The sequence below is a fragment of the Sebastes fasciatus genome, chromosome 22 (genome assembly GCF_043250625.1).
Source record: "Sebastes fasciatus isolate fSebFas1 chromosome 22, fSebFas1.pri, whole genome shotgun sequence".
In the NCBI taxonomy this organism is placed as follows: Eukaryota; Metazoa; Chordata; class Actinopteri; order Perciformes; family Sebastidae; genus Sebastes; species Sebastes fasciatus.
Window position 1 is genome coordinate 11,580,644 of NC_133816.1, and position 6,544 is coordinate 11,587,187.

General features: G+C 37.1%; 1 long non-coding RNA gene across 1 annotated transcript; it reads right to left on the reverse strand.

The window, feature by feature from the left end:
* Positions 1 to 1,267: 1,267 nt before the first annotated feature.
* On the reverse strand, positions 1,268 to 1,726 carry LOC141761398 (uncharacterized). Its single transcript, XR_012592556.1, has 2 exons — positions 1,591 to 1,726; positions 1,268 to 1,448 (listed from the first exon to the last, which is right to left on the reverse strand). It is a non-coding gene; the product is annotated as an uncharacterized LOC141761398 (long non-coding RNA).
* Between the last annotated feature and the right edge of the window lie 4,818 nt (positions 1,727 to 6,544).

Genomic DNA, 6,544 nt, shown 5'->3' on the forward strand with positions numbered 1-6,544 from the left:
ATGTCTAACACAAACAAGTGCATGTATGTGAATACATTTCCTATAGAGGAGCTGTAGCACCCCCTATAGGTCAATCCCAAAATAACAACAATGATAACAAGTCTTAAGACTGAAAAAGTGGTTTAATATCCAACAAAGTCTCACAAATTTACCAAAAAATTCATATTTTATAATATTTCTTTACATTTTAAAAGTCAAACAATTGACCCTTTGATCTAAATACATAATGACACATTTTAAAAGTTTCTTTAGGTCTTTCTAAGTCTGCTATTCGATGAGCTCACAGAAAATACTTCACATCATCAACACTCCTTTTTAAGACACTATGGCCCAATTCCAAACCACCCCTCCACCCTCTCCCTATGATAATGGTGTCTTTTGAACACTAGAAATGATTTATTAGGCTAAATGTTTTAGGGAAAATTTAAATGATGTAACTCATATCAAACCCGATGCTCAGGAATTTTCAGCCTCACATGTGACGATAAATGATGTAAAAAGTGTTGCTGACAGACAGACTCTCTGACTTTAACTGTATCCTTAATAACAGTTAATGGGGGAAATAACATCATGAAAAGAAAAATCTTTCTTATAAATGCAGAAAGTTGTTTTAGGTCTGTTTGTCATGTGTTAAATAGCTCTTTCAGTGACTGGCTGCTTCAGCCGCGGTATGTGAAGCAGAGATACTGCAGGTCCTTCTGCTGCTGGAACACTTTACCATCAACATGGTCCGTTTGTTGTTCACACCTACAGTTAACACAGATTATAACTAGATGGTGAATCAGAAGACAACTAAACTATACAACTTTTAATCTGTTATCTGTCTTCCCTCCGGTATGAAACTCCAGTGATGTTGACGTGTATCAGATCAGTCCGATCATCTGCAGCGTCCAATCAATAACTGACATCCAATAAGGGGTCGGTAAAAGACTTCCGTGAAGGATGCTCTCATGTATCCTCGCTCACGGCTCCTCAGAGATCCCTTCTCGCTCCTTCGTGCAGAAATAAGAGCTTTGGGACGCTCTTCAAGATGGCGCACTAGAAAAACGTCCGGTTCAAGCGAGGATCGAGGAAATGACAAATAAGAGACTTGGGATGCACCCACAGTCTCTGCCCATCAAGCCATTTACCACCACTAGAAGCCGACTGCACTACACAAATCTAAACCAGGTCAAACAAGTTACAACGAGCCCCCAATTTGTTACAACCAGAAATGCTGGAGGTGACACAAGTTTCAGTCCACCTGACCCTTTCAAAGTACGCTGGATATACTACTGCTATATTTGATGGAATCAACCCTAATTCAACCATGTTTCTGTGAGAGTGAAAACAAACTTACATCAGCCAGAACATCTTTCATCCCTGAATGACAGTTGACTTCTTAGCAGAACTTCAGGATTGTGCTGCATTTGTTGTCCAGGGCCTCTCGTTACTTCAGGAAGAGACATCTGTCAAAAGATTAAAAAGGGAAAAAATACCTTAGTGAGAAGAAGAGAAAGGGCCATTCCTCCTCAACCACTGCAATGGCTGGAGAAAACACACTGTTAAGGTGAACATTAAGGTAAACATCTGATCCCCCACTGCCCTCACCATCTCTCTTCTATGTCCCGCTGATGGTCTTGATAATTTCCAACTGCCCTTCGGATTGCTACTGGCATCATATCCCAGTTGAGCTGAAGTCTGCATGCCACAGTCTGCCGAGCTGCGAGGATGAACACAAAGAGAGGAGTCCTGAGTGCATTTGGGAGCTTCATGGTGCAAGAAGTGCTAGAGGACACAGGAACCAGTTCCAACAGGCCTTTTTCCACAGAGGACATTTTGACATGTCACAGTAGGAAAATAACAGGTGTAAATAGTGAAATTAATGATGGCTGAATTCCATTTAGCTGCTTTGATTTCAGGTTCCTGTATTGTGCATGCTGGCTCCCTGTCACGCTCACTGGGACACTTGAATAAAACAGAGCCTCTCTGGGTTTCCAACGCTTTATCTCCATTTTTCCTATGACTAAAAAATGAATGCAAAAATAAATTAATTAATAAATAACACATGCAAAATAAATAAATAAATAAATATATTTGAAAAGTAATAAAAATGAATACATAAATAAATAAAAGGGAAAATTAAACAGAAGAGTAAATAAATGAGGTAATTAATACAAAGATATATAAATAATCTTCTTCTTCTTCTTCTTCTTCTTCTTCACCTTCTCCTTCTTTTTCTTCTCCTCCTCATCGTCCTCCTGCTTCTTCTTCTTAAAATGAACAAAATAAAAAAAATAAACAGGAGTACATATTATACATAGATATAAACAAATTCAATTAGAGGTTCTATAATTTTCCAATAGTCCAATAATACTTTTTTTGTTTTGTGAATTGAAGAATTTGGCAAACAGAATAATGAAATGAATTGCGCCATCATCTGGATTATCATGGTGACAGATAATATCCTTAAAGTTAAAGGAGAAGATGAAATTAGTGGCTTCAAAAAAGTGACACTCGACACACTCAAAATCTGTCCAAACTTTTGGAAAATAAGTGAGAAATAGTTTTTATGTCATGTTTACAGAAGGTACCATAATTATCAACGTGAGTAAACATAGCAATAATATAATTAGCAGGGTATATTTTATGTAAAATTTTGAAATGTTCTTCCTTAGCCTTGTTTGAAATACCGCCTTAGAATTAATCTCTGTTCATAGTTTATTAACTGCATCACTTAATAAAGGTCCCTTTACATAATGATGTCCAACCCAAACAGGTGTATTTCCTGTAGAGGAGCTGTAGCACCCCCTATATACATAAATAACACCAAACAACAATAACAGTCTGGAAAGGTGGTTTAATAATCAACATAGTCACACAAATTACATATTTGTTTAATATTTCTTTACAGATAGGATTAAAACAATAGACCTTTGACCAACATGATGACACATTTGTTTTCTTTAGGTTTTTTTTAGTCTGATATTCCATGAGCTCATACAAAATGCTTGTTAACACACTCTTAAAGTTTGTAATCTGATCTTCCCTAGGGTTGCTATAAATGGTGTGATCATAATCATAAACTGGTAGGCCAAACAACTTGTTTTTACTGGGTTATTGCAAATAATTTGTATATGCTGGTTAATAGTTTGCAGCCATGTCAGTTGGTTACTGTTAGAATGCCCGAGCGGTCAAGGAGGCAATGAGGAGAAGTCCACAACCAGATGGCGTTTCAGCATGAAAGCATTTGATTTTTCTTTCACCACACCCGACACACATGTTGGCCTCCACCTTGGTATTCCTTATTGGACTTAAATTCACCAGCCTTATATAGCCCATTCAATTGGCACATACCATTCCTCATATCACATACAACACACAAATATACAAAAATATACAAATCTATGTACATAAAACCATTACCCAAAATATAAATACTCTTAATAAATATATACACACCTAAATATCTTTACTAAATATTTCCCCTGAATAAATACATTTAAAACAGTCCCGCCGAACTCCCCTCTACCCACTTCCCACTATTTTTACCCTCCCAGAACTATTTATAGGTGGGAAGCCCCCGGGGATCTCTTTTGCAGGGTCCCCCTATGTAAAATACCCTGCACGCCAGCCTCACCCAACTGAAATACATCAACAATAAATGAATTAATCAATAAATACTTCCGTGTGTTCATTTACCTGGTTAAAAACATGTACCAATAAGTGCGTTCAATAACCATTTATGTATTGTAATTGTAGTTATAGCTAAGGTTACCATAATTAGACTCCAGTAACGGCGAGCCGTCGTTACAGTTACACATCAGTTAATGAATACAACAATAAAAGAAAACATAAACATTAACAACTTTTTGTTTGTGCGACGTTGAGAACATTTTGCTGTCCATCTGTGTGGCTTGTTTTTGGTGTCTATGGCTGCACCAAAGACACTGCTCTGCATCCCATAGTGACATTTCTCTTTTACTGAACCTATTGTAGTGTGTGAAAACCAAAAAGTTTCACTATATAAGGTGCGTCACTGCTCCACCGGCTGAACCAGTTCAAAAGCTGGCTCAAGGTTCAAGGCACACCCATCTACTGTCTCTGTTCATACACACTCCAAAGAGCAGACACATACAGCACATAACAATTCAAATTAATTTCAATTATCAAGCACTAAACTCTCTTTTTCTGCTGCTTCTATCTATTATGTCCTGCTTGTATGCAATATATGAATAAATGTAACTACTGTTTCTACTGCTTTTAACAACTGTGTGCCCTTGTCCAACGTATAAACTGCATGTCCTGTATTATGTTTTTTGTTCTGATGTATTCTGTAACACCTTGGCCAGGGACAACATATGAAAAATAGTCTTTTGGCTAATTCTGACATTTTGTATACCATGTGTATGTATTCATTTGCACTGTCCCTTCACAAATAACCTAAACTAAATCCATAAATTTTTTTGGAAATGGGCTTAAAAGATGGGTCAGTGATAACACAAAAAAGGCTTGAACTGGCAATTACTGTAGGCTATATCATCACAGAGTCTTTTAAGTGCAGGGGTGAACATAAAAAAGGGAGGAGGGGGGCTCTTCCCTACGCAGGGTTAGGTGATTCTTTTTCCATTGAAGTGCAGCTCTGGTGTGTTATTAAAGTGTGTCCCAGAAGGGAACAGATATATCCAGAGTAGATTTTAAAAAGAGAGGAGCTTTTCTTTACTTCGGTTTTTGCCCCCTTTGTCACCCATTCCACCGTCTCCTTTCCCCGGTTCAAACGATCCTCCCCGTAGGCACTGAACCACATTAATAGTTGACATGTGTGGGATTCCATATGCAGACATCAGAGAGTGCTCACCCAGCTCTTTGCCTTGCCAGATCAGTCGTATGTCCTCTACAACACGCACGCACGCACGAACGCACACACACACACACACACACACACACACACACACACACACACACACACAGAGAGAGAGAGATTAAAAACACTGACAGCACTTCTCCAAAACAAATCAACATTTATAATTCTTATAAAATAATTGATTCTACCTGCTGGAATGCCTCGGTAATCTAATCTCTCTATTATCTTCTCCTTCAGCTGCAGCACTGTGATGCTCTTGAACTGCTCCTCAGTGTCACACAGGTTAAACACCATGTTTTCCCCCCCTCTTAACCCACGCACGAAAACTGTCACAACCATTTTTATGGTGTTCGTCGGTGACCTTCTCTTCACTCGGTGCAGATCAGTGTGTGGTATTGTTCTGTTCCACCAACAAGGAAACCAACCAGCTGAAAAAACACTTTCACTTTCATCCTTAAAATTAAAGAAATACACACCAGCTTTTCACTTGTCACTGTAATATCATAATTGAACTGTGATTTTACAGCACAGTAGTCTGATGTAGGTTAAGTAGTTTGCTGCTATAGAATTACTGTTTAAACTATACAAGTAATGTAACTCAGTGGCCAGTGTAATGTTTCTGGTTTATGTTGTCATGTGGCAGTGTTTTGTTTTATCCACGAGGGGGCGCCCTTGGTTTATGGTTGTGTTGTGGGGTGCTTTTGTTGGGTTGTGTTGTAGTGGGTTTAAGCTCACTAGAGAATTCAATGAATACTTTGTTGTGTTGGAGTGTTATTTCCCCACTTTACAGCCAGTTTACTGTCAATTTACAATTTAAATAATAGATAAAAAGCTTTGCTTGACATGAATGCAGTATATCTAATTTATGTCTAACCCAAACAGGTGCATATATGTGAATACAAATCTTGTACGATGGACAGGGTTAAACAACAGCTAAATAGTCGCCTAACACTGATCCACATGCAAAATAAAATCCAAAATACAAAGTCAATAAAGTTTGGGGAAGCTGAAAATAGCTGGAAAAAATACTTCATCCTTAATATTAAAGAAATATACACTAGCCTTTCACTTAAAAGAAAACTTAAATATATTTTCAAACAGTAAAAGTCCTGTATTCAAAATCAGAAAAAAAAGTATCAAAAGTAAAAGTACTTATTTTCATGTAGCTTGAAGTGGAGCTAATTTAAACTATTTTATTTAAACTGTTGGGTAGTTTGAAGACGCTGCACACCCATCCAAACCCAGAGGGGTTTCACTTACTGTGCCTAGTGGGTCCTTTGTTTCAGGCCTGTGATAGCAGCATGTTGCTGTGGAATTACAGTATGAAGTGTAAAAATAATACTAAAATAATGTTTAACTGTGTAGCCAGTAATTTACTGTAAATTTACACTTAAAATAATGCTGCGTACATTTCATGTATGTTGGACAGAGTTAAACAACAGTATAATAATAAAATGTATCTGCATGTAATATAAAATTCTAAATATCAAACTTCATCAACATCATATTTTATATATAAACATAAGTGAGAAAATAAGTGAGAAATAGTTTTTATGTCATGTTTACAGAAGGTACAATAATTATCAACGTGAGTAAACATAGCAATAAGATAGTTAGCAGGGTATATTTTATTAGATTTTGTAATCTGATCTTCCCTAGGGTTGCTATAAATGGTGTTATCATAATCATAAACTGGCTCAA